The 16,371-nt window shown below is 42.7% G+C and overlaps 2 long non-coding RNA genes across 2 annotated transcripts; both read left to right on the forward strand.

The window, feature by feature from the left end:
* Nucleotides 1-1,895: 1,895 nt before the first annotated feature.
* LOC142407849 (uncharacterized) lies at nucleotides 1,896-7,121 on the forward strand. The gene is made up of 4 exons (XR_012775076.1): nucleotides 1,896-1,950; nucleotides 2,416-2,484; nucleotides 2,815-2,869; nucleotides 7,073-7,121. It is a non-coding gene; the product is annotated as an uncharacterized LOC142407849 (long non-coding RNA).
* Nucleotides 7,122-7,484: 363 nt separating this feature from the next.
* On the forward strand, nucleotides 7,485-15,665 carry LOC142407851 (uncharacterized). The gene is made up of 4 exons (XR_012775078.1): nucleotides 7,485-7,552; nucleotides 11,849-11,986; nucleotides 14,230-14,493; nucleotides 15,054-15,665. It is a non-coding gene; the product is annotated as an uncharacterized LOC142407851 (long non-coding RNA).
* The last annotated feature ends 706 nt before the right edge of the window (nucleotides 15,666-16,371 follow it).

A 16,371-nucleotide genomic window follows, 5' to 3' on the forward strand; every position in this document is an offset into this window, starting at 1 on the left:
TTGTTTAATACATTTGATTGGATCCAAGTTGTCTCTAGAGGAAGGCAGAGAGCTGCAGTCCATTGGCCTTAATCCTTCCCTGTGCTCCCGTATCTTTATACTGCTCCACCAGCTCAACCCCGCCGTAAAACCAACATAATCCACCCTCAGCGCTCCCTGGTGTGAGGGAAATCCCTCGCCAGATCCCTCACTGAGCATCACAGCTGCCACAGAGGCTTCTTGGCACCAGAAGGAAGGCAAAACCCTCCCTGCAGATGTGTCCAGCGCAGGGCAGAGCCGTCAGATGATGCTCTTGCTTGGTGTCCCAACAGGCTGGGCGTGTGCAAAACCCCAGCCGTAAGGGTGGAGGCATCCATCAGGAAAAAAATCATACCCATAAAGTTTTCTGCATGAAAATCTTCATGTCCTGAAACCGCTCTCCTCAGAGAGATTTCAGCCCATAAAGAAATCTTAATGCATTGAAGTTTCCCTCCGCGCAGAGCCTTCACCACATAACAATCCAAGAGGCCAATAAAACAAATAATGACTATCTCCTGGGGCAGCTGCAATAAAAAAAAAAAAATGCCGCCAGCTAAAAATTGTGCCTTTGATGGCTCTACAGGCAAGATATCAACAATCTCTGCAACTGCTAATCCCCTCGTGTGGTTTTACGCTCGCTGCCCTCTCAGTCTGTGCCCGGATGCTATGTGCAACGTTTCGGGGTCTGCTTTTCTTCTCAGCTCATCCCTCCTCTGGTCCTCCTTAGGATTATGCCCCTGTGAGACTCTGAATAAATATCTCGCCAAACGTTGCACACACAGATGAAGGAAGCGATCGCCTGGTAAATGCTGGTTTAGTTGCCTTTTGGCTTTTGCCAGCTAAACTGGAAAAAGTTGCTGTCTGCTCACCTTAGCTATGGGATGTTGGGTGCTAGTGAGGGAGGGAAAGTGGCCTGGGGAATTCCTCGTCAACACCCCAGTGAATCTGGGGGCACTCGCGAATGAGGATGAGGGAATGCCCCCAGATTTCTGCTTCTTGTGGGCTGGATGCTCTGCCCATCCCATGCCCCCTCCTTGTTGACAGCCAATGCTGATCCCTAGCATATTTGCATCTATGCATATTTTTAGGATAAAATCAGGAAGCATAATTTTATCTTGTTGTGCAAGCCACATTGTCAAAAGGCACTCAGGACAGAGTCAGATCTTTTGTGCTTATGTGTCTCCATATCCCCATCGGGGGACAGAGCTCAGAATTAGTCCTTTTGTGTTTGTTTCCACTACGCTGGGATGGACCTGTGAGCCTTTGCTTTTCCCCATCAGGAAGCATAGATTTAACGTATCGAACGCACCAGAACTGCTTAATGAGTCCTCAGTGAATATTAATAAAAGTTTGGACGTGACTCAGGCTACAATGGATGAGAAGTTTGAAAGCTTTGGTTCAAGATTACAGGAGGCTGTGAGAAAATATGGTATCCAGCAGCTAGCATATAGTGCGGATATTTCACTATCCAGGGATCTCTAATTACTAATAATGTACAGGAACAGTATGATATGTCCTTACAATTGCAGAATCCTTTTCAAAGATAATCTTTAATAGTTTATTTGACAACCTGTAAAATTATAGAAAATTATTAGTCTTGGGAATTACAAAAATCCCCATAGTACAGTCAAACAATAAAATTATAATTACCTGTGGGTAATTGAAATTTAACTGTTTTTTTATTGTATATTACACATCAATAGCAACATAAGTTCAAGAGTGTCCCCCTCCCCTCCCTTTTCTTTTCCTTACAGAAGCGGGGAAAATGGACAACCCTGCTGGTAGCTTGTGAGCCCTTGTCACAGAACAGAGCTTGAACAATTTCGATTAAAGCAGTATGTTCGAGACTGTCATTAGACCTGCATTAAATTACATATCTGGAATGTTAAAAATAAAGAGGACTGAAGCTTATTCACAGCTGCCTGTGGTAAAGTATGTAGTCAAGGTTTTGATTATCTTTAAAGTTCTTATTTTTCTCTTTTCTAAAACTTATTGTTTCGTCAAACAAATATCTAGCACATTTAAGAACAGTATGAGCACATGAGCAGAATTGCTTAAGAAGGATAAAGCATTAGCGTGTTTCCATTCTGTGCTTGGTAGTATTGTTTAGTACTAACAATGGTAATTTATCAATTATACAAGAGGGAACAAAGCCCTTCGCCTGTCTCTGAGCTCCAGAACTACCTATTACAAGGCCCAAAGCTTGAGACCCCTTCCAGACCGCGGGAGGCAGCATTTAACGTCAGCGTTTGCGCTACCAGGTTTTGCCTTGTCCTCTCTGTGAGTGACCCCATGGAGGCTGCTCGGTACTCAGCACCATAGCACATCAAGCCTTCCATGGCTTTTTTTCTAAATCAGGAAAATTATAACCTTTTTTCTTTTTTCCTTCTGAACCAGGGCTCTTGATAATGAGGCTCGACTGTTCACCAGCCCTCCTGTCCGCAGCCTGCTCCTCTTGTCTAGTAGGTGAGACCATCCAGTCCCCCCTTGCCACGTTGCTTGTGATGCCGTTAGAGATTTTTAGAACAAGCTTAAGGACAAAAGCAAGCCTTTTGGATGCTGTTTAGCCAGCATAAACCCTAAAATATGGTATGTTTGACACTGAATTGTCTATATGACAGCTTTGTTATATACTGCTAAGACGCACAATAACGGTGTTTGCTTCTATACAAGGATCAGGCTGGCTACTTTTATTTGATTCTATAAAGTGCTTTGTGATCATTATGTGAATATAACTGCACAAGTGAAAATATCTCTGTTTTATTAAGAGTTTCAATTAAAGTGTTTAATACACAGATTTTATCATGAGAGAAGCATCACAAAGACTGACTACAACATAATGGCAAGCCAGGTATTGTTATGATTATTATTACTTTTATTTATGTATAACCATTGAAGTATTAACTGAAAACTAGGAAATGGAGTGCCTGAGCCCCAAAGAACTCATAGTAACAGCTTTTTTTGGAGGTGGCAACAATAGCAAACCATCTCTGTTTCGTGGCACAATTAAAGATGCATACAGCCCACTCTGGAAACCCGTGAGCCTGAATGGGTTTTCCCATTTCCAAAGATCAAGGAAGGCAAAAAATTCAGTTGTATCCATCATTGCCTGCCTTTTTTATTTAGGTGCCTCTTACTCTTCCCACCACCTTTTTTTCTCTGCTTGTTGGCGTGAAGGGCATCCCTGCACATTAGAGCCGCGCTGTGCCTGTTTACCCAGCAAAGCAGCTGGCAAGCTCTCAGCAAAGTGGTATTTGAACGCCTTTACAAGGGACCTGAGGAGAGATATTTTGCCTTCCTCGTTTGTCCTGCCCATCTGAGATTTTTAAGTGTCTTGGCCTCCTAAAAGCTGAAGTGGAGCATTCGTATTAGATTTAAACCGAGTATAAATCTTTTAAAAGGAGAAACCCCAAGAGGGACTGTATCATCAAAGCAGTTAATGGGCTAAGCCACGGCAGAGGAGAGACAGGGCTGGCCCAAAATCATGGTCCTTATGCCAAATAGCCATGACCTCATGTAACACGGTGAGGAGACGTAGCTGAGAGAGTTTTGTTTTGCTTTGGCTGTTTCCCAATCCTGACCCTTGACCAACACCTGAAGGCTACAGGAAGGTTTTTCTCCATCCTTTTCTCGATCCTCATTCCCTGGCAGATTCCAGCTGCTGAGCTCAACTGCCCTAAAAAAAGAAGCTGGAGAGCTGTTGTCCACTAGGATTTATATATATGGGATGCTTGGAAGCTAAATCTTCCAACCACTAAAATGCACCATACTGTAAGACAAAGAGCGGGAGATAAATTTTCCTGCCTTTGAAATTTCTGCTCGTGTCACTCACTGAGGCTAATTTTTAGCATTTTGACTCCAGTGAGGAGAGCTATTCCGACGTGAGTGTCTTACTCTGCGCTGTGATGCAGGGATGAAGTGAGAGCTAAGGATGAGCAATCGTAGCACTGTCAGGACTAAAGTCAAATTTTTTGTTTTGCTAAAAGTCACTTTTTTGACATAGGATTTGGGAAAATACATTGATGCAACATGTAGCAAAGGACCAAAAGGTTATTATTTGCTCCCACAAATATGATTCAAATAGAGAGCCGAGCCTCATGGTAACGGGAGAATATTTTCAAGTGAAAAGACAAGCTTTTAGGGATAGCTGTTGACACGGAGTACGACATACTGGGAGGGTCCAAAGGGGCTTCAGGGAGCTCCTCATGGTTCCACCGTTACTGGTCTCATCTGTAGGGTGTTTGAGCTCACACACGTTCAGGTAAAGAAGGCTGCAAGCCTCCAAAATAAAAGGGACTAGGCTATTTTTCTTTCTTGTGGGTGGGGTTAGAAGGTTACTAAAAGAGTTAATCCTGGCCTGCCCTGCAAAAGGAAACGGCTCACATTTGTGAGACTTGAAATGCCTTTGGAGTGTGTGTGTATGGATGGCGTTATGTCCTGCCAGAGCTGTCCCCAGAAGACGGGGGCACGGGGCTGTTTTTTGGAAGAGGAGTTTGGCCTTTAACTATTTAGTTAGTTGGAGTGAAAATAAAACGGTTAGTGTAAAACGTTTTTGAGAGTGAACCCCAGTTCAATAAAGTTCTGGGTATTTTTTTCTTTTTTTTTCCTGGGAGAACTTGAAATTAAAACTTACTACAGAGCAATGGAGGCCAACCACAGCATTTCAACCAAACGGCCCAGAGAATCTGGTTGGTTGTTTTTTTAAAAATTTCATTAAGTTCACTTAAACTTTGAAATATGTTAACAGTTTGAAAAAAAAAAAAAATAGTCAATTTAGGAAACATTCAGCAAAATCCACCTCTTCTCAAATTAAAAAAAAAACTATAGTAGTAAGAAATATTATATAAATTTACTAAACGGTTTGGTGACCTGAACACGTGAAAGACCCGGAGAGCGTTCTGCCTGAAAAACAAATCACGCACACCACTTGTTCCTAAATGATGGACCACCGAATGCTTCTTTGCTAACCACGTTCAGCTTGCTGGATCTCCAGCTTCAAGAAAGCCTCGATGCTGTGATACGAGCTGGCCACTCCTTGAAGAAATAGAACTTGTTCTTAAGCAGCATCTTGTATTCAGGTAAGGGAAAATGTGGCCAAAGCTCTGTTGCACAGTCTTTAGTCAACAGACAAACAGGTTACCCAGTGATTTTGCTGCACTCCGCAGAGGGTTTTAGAAGTACAGCTTTTGGGGCTTGTAGTTTTCAGGGTTTTGCTCCATCTGCTGCACGACGGCTGCACAAATGGTAGCAGGCTGGGACAAAGCCATCTTAGAGAGGGTCGTTAATTACAGAATAGGCTTTTCTGAGCCTCTTCTCGTTTTTGTGTTGTTTTCATTCTTGCCGTTTGTAAGCACAGAAGGGTTTGAGACCATAGGTGGAGGACATGCCTGCATTATGGCCCCGTGGGCGTGCAGAGAGGGGTGGGACACTCCTCTTTCTTGCCTCCAGGCAGCTCTACATTAAGCCCAGCCGATCACAGCACCAGGCAGTTATTTATAAGGAGAGCTGGCTGTCCACTTGCTTTCCAGCACTGAGGAAATGCTTATTGCACAGCATAGAAAATGACCTCAGGCCTTGTGGGGTTTTTCTGGAAAAATATATGCTACCGTCTGGGTTACTTACATGCCTCCATGACGGGTGTCCCCCTGCACAGGTGCGGGTCCATACTAAGAAACAGTGCAAACGTTACCGTCGATATCCCTTGGCAGAGAAACTGCACCGCAATGTCTTTTTTCTTCTTCTCTTCCTCTTGCGCGAGGCTCCTGTGCTAACCATTTCCTATAAGGCATCGTGTTAAAGTTATATAGTGCATCATGTTAAATTCTGTAACAGCGCTTTGTGTTTTGAAAAGACTTGGGGGGGGAAACAGCATCAATCAGGGAACCACATTTGATAGACTTGCAAGGGGCCTCCTGGGTCATTTTGTCCAAGACCTCTATGAAACAGGAAGGCTTCTGCAAAATACCCTTCCCATAAATGTATCTAACCTTTCCTTAAAGACACTGAGTGATTGGGCCATAAATACCTCAAGCAGGTAAACTAGTCTGATTGACCTTACGATCAAAAAGTGTCTCCTAATACTGTATATAAGGTACAATTTTCCATTCTTGCAGCTGTAGCTAAGCAAGAAAAAAGGGCAAACACACAGCAATGGGCAACAATACAGACTGTGCAAACAGTTTTGCTTTCACTTTACTGCCGTCACCTACCATAAATCTGGATGTACCATTGATACTTGGTTTCCCAGCGTAGTGTCTGTGATCCTCGTAGTATCTATCTCACTTTGTCTCTGACTTTTGGAGAGCCAACATTACAGAGTGTAGAAATAACGAAGATGTACGAGCAGCACTTTCCGATTCAGAAAGCCATTCAAACCCTACGCCACACAGTTAAAGTATTTATTTCTATTTTCTGTTTATTAGTATTTGTGAGTTGTTTCATGTCAGGACCATGGGAGCTAGGGGAAGCACAGGGCTTTCTACATCTCCGTCAGAGTGTCAAAGAATAATTTTCATTCCCCTCCGACAATTGTGCATACTGAAAAATAAATACCTGGTAGTTTAGCTGTTTGTTGTTGCAATAGTAATGCATTGTGTGCTGGTTATGGCCCCATACTGCTCTGCCTTCTTTCTCTCAGTGAATATTAGGAGAAGTGTCGTTTTGTGTAGATGTGTTATTAAATCACAGACACATTCATTTCTGAGAGCTTCCTGAGCTGCACATAAACTATCTTTGGCTTGCTTTTTTTTTTTTGCCTTGTTTTGTTTTGTTTTGTTTTTTTACGTGCCAAAAGATGGTGAGAGAGCTGAAGGCCAGTTGCTCTCCCACCTATTTCTGTCAGGCATGTGCTCCTTATGGAAAGGGCTTGTCCCATGGTGGCCACCTCACCTGGCTGACCATTACCTAATTCCTTCTGGGCGCAGGAGAAAGTTAGACACCCTGCAGTGTAGCCTTGCAGCTCCCAGGGAAAAGCACGTCTTTAAAAGCTGAATATGCCACCTTGGTGGCAGCGAGGCATTGCTGTCAGATGTAAGAATGAACAACCATCTTACAGGCATACATCGGGGTTTATTGTTGTCACCAGCCACTTCCGGAACATCCAGCATCATACCAAAATGAAACACTGAAGAGGTCCAGTAAAAGCTTGTGAAAAGGTTTGGGACAATATTATTTTATTTTAACTGCTCCGCAGCAGGCCCAGCTGGACAGCCTTTCTTTACGAGACAATCTCATAAGAATACTATTCACAACCTGACCCAGAGAAGCGTCTTTCAAGACTAGCTGAGGAAGACTCTAGAAGGATTTCTTCTTCAGAAGATCCGAGAAAGAGGTTTTACAAGGTTGAGGTATCCTGAGCTTGGTTTTAATGTCCATTCATTGTTCAGGCTGGATCAGGCCATCCTCATTTGGTTTGGGGGGTTTTTCGTTTGTTTGTTTGTTTGTTTCATAGTTGTACTTCTTGTACACAGAGGACTGCTGCGTAATGGGCCAGGAAAACCGGAGTTAAGTCCTAAAAGCAAAAGACACAGAAAAGGTAAGACGATTTAGAAAGAAGATGGTGATCCTGGGTTTGAAGACATGCTGGTGTCTCTGCATGTCCATGCCCACGCTTTTGTGCCGTGCCTCCTTTATGCTTGCTGCCTTTGTGCCGATTCAGACTGGCACTCGCTTGTCCTCCTCAGCTCAGTGCTAATCATTTCACAAAGACCTTAAATAAGCCCTGAAAAATACATATTTTTTTAAAATGCCTTCTCTATACAATTAACTAAATGCTATCCTTTCTCTGATGTGCAGAGTTTTAAAATATTTGTTTAGTATTTAATCGCATAGAAATACAGGCTAAAATACACCTCATCCAGTTGTTTAAGGGCAGAGGCTGGTGAGATCTTGATAATGCAATCTGATATCATAAAATCACAAGGGAATGTAAAATACCTATGCCAAGAAAAAGAATACACATACTAACAGACCTGCTGGTTATTGCTTATGCTCTTTTCAGCTGTTGCCTTTTTCTCATTGAATCACCAGATCAAGCTTCCCTCAGAGACGAGACGGTCCCGAGCCCAGCTCACCCCTCACTCCCTTCCTGCCGTAAACGCTGGCTGTGGCAGCAGCCCTTCTCTGCTGAGATGATCTGAAGCCCGCGCAGCATTTGCATGGGATGTGTACATAGGAAACTAGGTACTTGACCCACGTGAAAAAATCAGGCCCGCTTCCTTCATGCTGACCTGCTTCAGTCCCACATATCCCCCATTTTCCTCTTGGCACCCCTCCATTCCCTAGATCGTAAATATTTGGTGGGGGGAGAGAAACATATTTTTGTTCTGTTTTGTTAGGAGGGGGAATGAAGGCAAAGAGGGCTTTTTTTGGTTCTTTTATTATTATTAATTTTGAGGGAGCATTTTTTTTTAGCACAGAATTCTGACCTGTAACTGTGCTGTTAGGTACTCCTGAAAACAAAAAGTGTATTTCCATCAGGTGCTCCTAAAACAAACAGAAAAGATATATCATGCAGATTTTCTGATCCTGCTCGGTGCACAAATGCCAATCAGAAGCAAATACGGGGCTGTATCTTGCAATCCATTTTGATATTTACAACAGAACATGGCATATCATTTAATTTAAATTTGCAGCATGCTCAGTGTAATTAATGCTGTGCAGTGCCTAGAAAATCCTGATTTCTTAATGTGATACAATGCATGCATGCTGAGACCATTTTTTTAAACTACTGTATCATTTTGGAACATTAATGGGGAGGCACTACCATTAAACAGGAAAAAAAGAGCCGTGCTCACTTTCTCTTTATGAAACTTCCATGCAGCTCCCCAAAATATGATGCAAACTACAGGTTTGTTTTAAAAGAGGGGGGGAGTCAGAGATTTAATTTTCCCTTGAAACAGCATGATGCCTGAATAGCCAGGCAGCTATTCCTAAATTATGTGCATTTCATGCCTAGGAGCTGTGAGCATTTTGAATGGGCTGTTGTTAAGTACAGTACACAAGCATAAATGCTCAAGGGAACAGCTAGCTGGAATTTTGGCATGAGCAGAAATCTGATATCTATCATGGCAGTATCTGAGCATGTAATAATAATGCATATTGATTTGTCGGGAGTGCTAAGAGAGGGGGTTTGGTATTCTGGGATGAGAACTGTTAAACTTGGGAACATCTTGTGTGATTATAATAAGCCGTGATGTTTGCGTGCTGTGGTTTTGGTAGGGACAAAAATGTTCATGTGTAATCTTTAGACCTGTGAGACTGGCCTGGGTCTCATTTTTGGAACCGAACCCAAGAGACTGAATGCATGATAAAGATACCTATATATTATACATAAATGAAGCATGGGGAATTTACATCTGTACCTAGAAAATTAAGTAACAAAAATGCAACGTGCTTGGCAAGAGGGGTTGGGAGCAAAAGCCCTTCAAGGTCAGGAGCCTTACTGCCATGGCCTCGGCGAGCTTGGGTGTTTGTTTACCTACTTTATCAGGCAGCTATATGATTTGAATCGTGCAAAAAGAAGAGAAAAGAAAAAAAAACCCAAACAACACAACCCTTATCATTTTGCAAGCTATCAGTCTCTACCAGAACGTACCATAAAGGCTCTGTTTATAGACCTGTTGATAGCAAAGCAAATTCTTCAGCTCCTCTAAATAAATCTGTTCCTAAATATAATGCTTCAACTTCTGTATTCTCATCTGACACCTGACAATTCAACCTTAAGAGTAATTGGTCCTGTCTTTGAACCTCTGCAAATACTGTATGAGGAGGGTGGACAATTTATTGATTTAGATTGATTTTTGTAAGAAGCATACGAGACAGATAAGGTATCAGGTGTCACACACTGTATATATTACACTCCTCGAAAACATCCATAGGCGACGAGGCAGGGTTCAAGAGTACGCGGAGGTAACGGTCAGCGAGCACCCGCAAGCGAAGCCATGCTGCTGCGTGACGCCTCTCTGGGTAACTACCAAAGAGAGACACCAGCCAGGAACAACTTAATTGGCCAAGTCCGAATTTCAGGGGTGTGAAGAGATGGCTTTTCTGTTGGGAAGCCTTCCCAAGCTATGTGCTATCTCCACACGTGGGAACCCCAAGGGCTACTCTAGTGCAGGTTGCCCAACCCATTGATCTCTTCCTATTTTCGGTGTCAAGCCTCAAGAAGGGGCTGGAGGAACGGATGGCTATTGAAATGAACGGTCGGACGTTTCCACCCCTGTAACTGTATTTTTTAGTGCTGTGGTTATTCAAGAACGTTACAAGACAGGGCAGTGGATTTGTCAGGAGCGAAAGCATTTGTGAACTGGCTGTTTAGTTTGTGACAAAAATTGGCATTGATATTAATAGCTCTGAGCCCCAGTAAAGACCTAAAAAGCGAGGGAAATAGCAGAACAAAAGAAGACAGAACCAAGATGGCACTGAGGGTCTCATCGCTAGGGATGATGATTAAGACGCGAGACAGAGGGCTGTCCCACTTGCGTACGAGTTTGGCTGGGGAAATCACCCTCCTCCCGCTGTCTCTCTTCCCTCATCTATAATGAGGGAAAGAATAACTTTGCAGCATACTTTACATTGGCATCGCATGCTAACTTCATTACTGTTTGCAACAGCCTGTGCAATCCTCAGAGGAAAGGAATAATAACAAAGAAAAAAATGATAATTACCAAGCCCATAGTTTTCATCTATAATCTTCATTTCAGGATTCGCTATTTCTGATGTCAATATTTTATAATGGAAGAATGAGATATGCTAAGTTTCTGTTTGATGGAAGTAAATTCAGATTTAATATTGCCGAGGAGCTGAATTTTTAATACACTAGAGCAGTATGCAGATATTCCCCGTTTGCTGCTCCCGCCGCTCCTTTGTACCAGTTCAGCGATGTTCCCGTGCCCAGGCAGAAAAATGGAAAGAAGCTGCTCTGCATTTTCCGTGGGGTGACAGTACTTTGTCATTTAGCTCTGTCACGATAATTGGGAGTGTCACACAATGAAACAACGGGACACACCCCCGGTAAATGAAGAGTTTTCAAAGTGATGTACAGCCCCTGTCAACTGCCAAAGCTTTTGTTTGTTCACAGACTGAGGCAGCATTTCCAGAAGAAAAACCACACTGGAGAGGCACGCTTATAAAGTTTGTTGTAAGCTGATTTCCTCTGTGTTTTTATAAAATTGGATATATCGTACGACCAGTAGGAAAAAATATCCTCTTTTATCACACGCTCTTGGCTTCCAACCTGCTGAGGACTTTCCACAAACTCTTTAGGAATTTACCTCTTTTCGTTAAATTGGGTTGGATCTCATTAATAAAAGAATGGTATAATGGAAAAGAGTTTCTAAAATTATACTGTAACCTAGAATTGCAGGATTCAGCTTTCTCTGCCTGAAGAAAAAAATTCTGAAGCATTAAACTTACTTTATCAAGCATTGCACCTGACATGCTCTCATAAATTTTACATACATTTTAACTTATTTTAATGTTATGCAGGCTTGGTTTAAAATATTCTCATGAAGTAACTAAAATGAAGCTGCTCAGCCATAAATTAGAGCTAAAAAAATACTTGTTCCCCCCCGCCCCATCAATATTTCTTTACTTAAAATCATGTGTTGTATGTAAGTTAAATTTTCCCTTGCTGAGATACTTTGTATGTCTTAATAGGACTACCACAGAACCAGTGAGTCATAGCTCTGTAGGGTTAAATGCACTCTCTTCGCTTTTTTAGAGGTATCTTGTCTAAAAGCAGCCACTAGTAACCCCTTGCGCGCCATACCTCAGCTAGGCCAGGGCCCACGACTAAACGTGTGGCCATACAGATATATTTTTTTTACAGGAGCAGCCCTACAGCAGCCCCGCTCGTCGGCTGGGCAGATGAAGAGACAGACGGAGGCTTTGTGGTGCTGCCTCTTGCAGCGCAGCGCGGTCGCGGCACCCCGAGGATGCCGCTTCGGCCAGTATCGTCATCCAGCAGGTACGACATCATCCACGACGGATCACAAAGCTCCGTTTGTGTCCCGATTTCTTCAGCTATTTCAGAGTCACAGCTAAACTACACAAACATTTGCCTATCTAGACATAACAGGCCTGTTATGAAATACTGTCAGCTTGTTGCCGTTTAGCCTGAGCACACACTGTATGTGTCTGTCAGGCCATACTTGGGCAGCTCCGCAGCATGCAACGTGTCCCAGACACTGGAGTGATTATGTCTGAATACTCCTTATCTGATTTAAAAGCCGACAATGCTACACATCTGTGCTTGCGAGGCTCCGCTGTTACACTGCGACGCCAGTATTTATTTTGCTTCTGCAAGTTAGTTTTCCTTGAGAAGCAGCAGGGGCCTTCTTCAATGAACTGAAAAATGTGTATTGTATGAAGGTCTGTGGAGGGTTTGTACTGTAGTTCAATGGGCAAATGTGAACCCAGGGGATGACATTTCATTTAAACATTTGGTTTACATCTTCTTTACATGCCAAAAATATTAATGTCTCGACTTTAGCAAACTGAATTCAGCACTTTCCCCCCCCCCCCCCCCCCTTAAATGAAGTAATTATAGCCAAAACACTCTGTGCATAGTTATTCTTCCTTCTCAAAGGCGGAGTTTCACACAGGAACATTTGGTTTCAGGGCTGAATTGTCAGTATCTGCTCACTTGACACTTTCCCATTAGTTTGTATTGAAAGCACCGCTAGTTTCTTGTCTTGTGTTTATTGTATTACTCTCAGACCTTTGATCAAGACATCATGGATAACAGCAAAGTCTATTTTAGAAAAAAAGTGAAGAATATGGTTTCTGTCAAAGGATCTATGAAGACAGTTAATGTAATTGAGAAGCAGAAGGGCATTTATGGAAGCGCATCTGAATGTCCTCTTCACATATAATTGCATCAGGAATTCTACATTAACATGCAAGTCCTGTCCAAAGGGAAAAAAAAAAGCTTATTTTTAGGTAGAAGCCCTCAGTGGGCAGTAAATTACCCATAATATCCCCCAAACTAGCAATTAGCCCTGTTTGCTGACTACCTGAATTGTTTCACAGTAGTTCAGCACAGTCTTACCCAGTTATCACCATACTTATCATCAGAGAGTCAGCGTATGATTCCCGCAGCTCCACATACTGCCTGCCTAAGGTCAGTCATAATAACAAATACATTTTATTTGCTGCTTTTGGCCCTTCAGAACTGTTTTCTCAGGCTTCAGTATGGGAGGATAGCTGATGCTGCCATGCTGCTTAAATGGAAGAATCTGAAAACAGAAAGCAATTCAGAAGTGTAGGCATACTTTGGTGTTACGAGTGTTCGTATTGATTCCCACATTAGCACATGGTCCTAAGCATCTGCTCTGAGCGAGTGAGCTTTCTACCAATTTCTAGGGTTTTCTTTTCAGAAGTTCTGACACTGGAAGACATTTTTCAACACGGGCCTGTAACTGAGGAGCGTAAAACTGGAACATACAGAAACAAAAACCTACGGAAATATTTTCCTTAAGGCTGCTGAGCAGTTTTCATATCCCTAAATATGAATGCTTTGCCAAAATAGTAACTCAGTTTTGAAAACAATAGCTATATTGCCTGCTTTAGCGGTAGAAACAATCATGGGCCTGCACATGCACACAAATACAAGCACACACATCCTAACGGCATCACTGTCACTCAGCAGGCCTTGGTTTTACAGAAAGAATACCGAGTGAAAATGAGACTAATTAAGCATTTGAAATAGGATACAGAAATGTTTGGACCCTGAGCATTAAAGGTTTATTTTTAAGCACTGTGCACACCTTTCTGTGTAATGCTTTAATTTACACATTATTGCTCAGGCAAAATCCAACTGAATGAACGTACATCCTATTACCACCATTTAAATCCCATCTTCAATGCTGGTTCTGCATCACATTGTACTGACATGGACCTGTATCCCTGCCTCTGATCTGATGGACTAGGTCTGAGTCCGTCAGGTAATGAAGAAGGTGGAACAGGAATTCATGCTGAAGAGGAACATTTGAAGACTGCTTCTCGTTTGCAGATGGACTCTTGAGAAGCAGAAAAAGGAAGATTGCCTTTGGCTCTAGCTAAAATGCTTCAGCTTCTTGTTTCATGATCAGGAACATCAGCTCTATGAATAGACAAACTGCCTACTCCATACATCCAAGAGAGGCTCTCAAAAGAGCAAACCATCTGTTAAAGGGTAAGCTATCACTGATTTTTTTTTTTCTCTTGTAGGGACAGATTAATTTAAAGCACACTGCATGGCTACAGGTTGGTAGAAGGAAACAGCCGTGAGCTGCCCTGCCATGTTATACCTAGTCATGCTGCTGGAAACCAAAGGCAAATGACACAGAGAAGACTGGAGGTGAAAGAATGATTTCCTACTCCGTTCGGGTTTAAGCCAGGACACTGAGGCAAGAGTCATACGACCAACTTTACCACCCTGAGAATCACTCAAAACATCCCCAGACCTCTACTATTTCAGCAGCAGATCCTCAGGTAAGGAGTCTATAGGCAGTGAGCTCCCAGTTAATGGCGTAGTGAGGCAGTGACCGCAGTGAGCCGTGAGCTCTTTGGCCGTCTTCACAAGGCACTCGGGGGGAAAAAGGGAAGACTTGGTGGGGACAGTGCCAGCAGACTAGTTCTTCAAAAGAAGAACTTTTTTCCCAGAAAAAGAAAGTCTTTGGGTTGAACGTTGTTTCTACCCTTACTAAACCAAGACTTGACTAAGAAAAATACAAATAAGCTGATCGTAAATTAACAGCCATCCCCGTTGTGAGCATGAACGCGCGTACCTGGCCAAGGCAGGCAAAAGCAGATTGATTAAACAGCAAAGTTCACCTTGTTTTCTGAGTTGAAAGCTCATGCTGTTTCTTGGCAGAACAGGCATGTCAGGCCTGTAATAACCACTTGCTACCTTGCTTCAATCAGCGTTAAAACCAGCACAATATTAACATCTTGGGGAAAATCCATCTGGAAACTGCTTTCTGGGGGAAAAAAAATGAAAGGGAGGTAACTGCATACCACACCCAGTGTTTGTTTATTTATTGATTTCATAGGAACTGTAAGGAACTTCAAATTTCTCCCTCCCCTCACCTGAAAATTTTGTATTTCAAACAGTTTTTGTTAAAATGCAGAGCTGAATACTTGTTCAGGAAGAAGTGGCGAAGAACAGCAGTTCTTCAGCTGAAGAACTGGTCTGGCAGAGGCAGGGGTTTGTGTTTGCTATTTGGCTTTACTCTGGAGGAGGCTTTTGTGCGCACATCTTACCCTGACTCCATACGCCCGGTACAGCAGGGCGGCATTACCTGGGACAAAGCCAACCCAACAGAGGCATCAACCTGTAACAACCGACTGGTCAGAGCATCCCCAAACTGTGATTCAGAGCAACCACACACACTCAGATGTGGGAAAGCTGTTTGTTGCATTTACACCTTGGAGGGTTGAGGTTGGAACACAAGAGCTGAACTTTAAAGAGACTGTGTGAAAAAATGGTTACTTTTTGCTGACATGGTAATACTAAAATTGACTTTTTCTTTTTCCTCTTGATGTCCTGGTACGAATATAGACTTGACATTATTTTGCGGCACCTCTTCTTTCTGTTGAATCAACTAACGTGATGGATTCAGAGGACACTTGTGCTTGGCATGAAAAATTTTATGCAAAGCCTGTTATGGGAAAGTTAATGCAAAGCTAACTGGGTAAATGAGCCAAAGAAAGCCTTTTGTTTATAGTTTGCTTTAGAGTTTGTTCTGATTTTATTTCTTTTTCCTTTTTAACTGAAGCACTGTACTCTAGCATTGATAAAGTTTGAAGACGGTATTAACGTTGTACAGCGCACATGCGCTAAAATCCATCTGCTCTACATGAATGCTACCCTGTACTGCTGGTTCAGCCTGGAAGCTCACTGTGAATTTTGGAGCCTTTAGCATCTCCAAAGTATTTTTGGAAAGCAAGCAAATGATTCAGGGTCTGGACACTGGATTTTTAAATTAGCAAAATATTTATAGCTTACTCTGAAAAACACTTTGTCACCAAGAGCTGGACCATGAAGAGGGCATTTGGCTCTGGAGTAATTTTAGATGAAGTCTGAGGACCAGGCTAGGCTGTAGGTTCATGTTCAGTGATGCTTAAACGTAATGCCCCGGCCTTCCTCCATCCTGGCCCGTAACTGTATGGGATCGTGCTCTGCCAAATTTCTGTCACCTTGGGCTTCATTAGCATGAGAAAACACCTCTTTTGGCTTTGTGTCTCACTGAAAAATAAACCACTGGGGCTGGTTTGCCAGTCATCTCTTTTGGCCAGTTGTGCATAGCTGCCTCATACACTCAACTTTAAAGGGATCTGGACAGGATTTATTTAGGCTCAGTTCTTCAT

This window comes from Mycteria americana, chromosome 3, assembly GCF_035582795.1.
Source record: "Mycteria americana isolate JAX WOST 10 ecotype Jacksonville Zoo and Gardens chromosome 3, USCA_MyAme_1.0, whole genome shotgun sequence".
In the NCBI taxonomy this organism is placed as follows: domain Eukaryota; kingdom Metazoa; phylum Chordata; class Aves; order Ciconiiformes; family Ciconiidae; genus Mycteria; species Mycteria americana.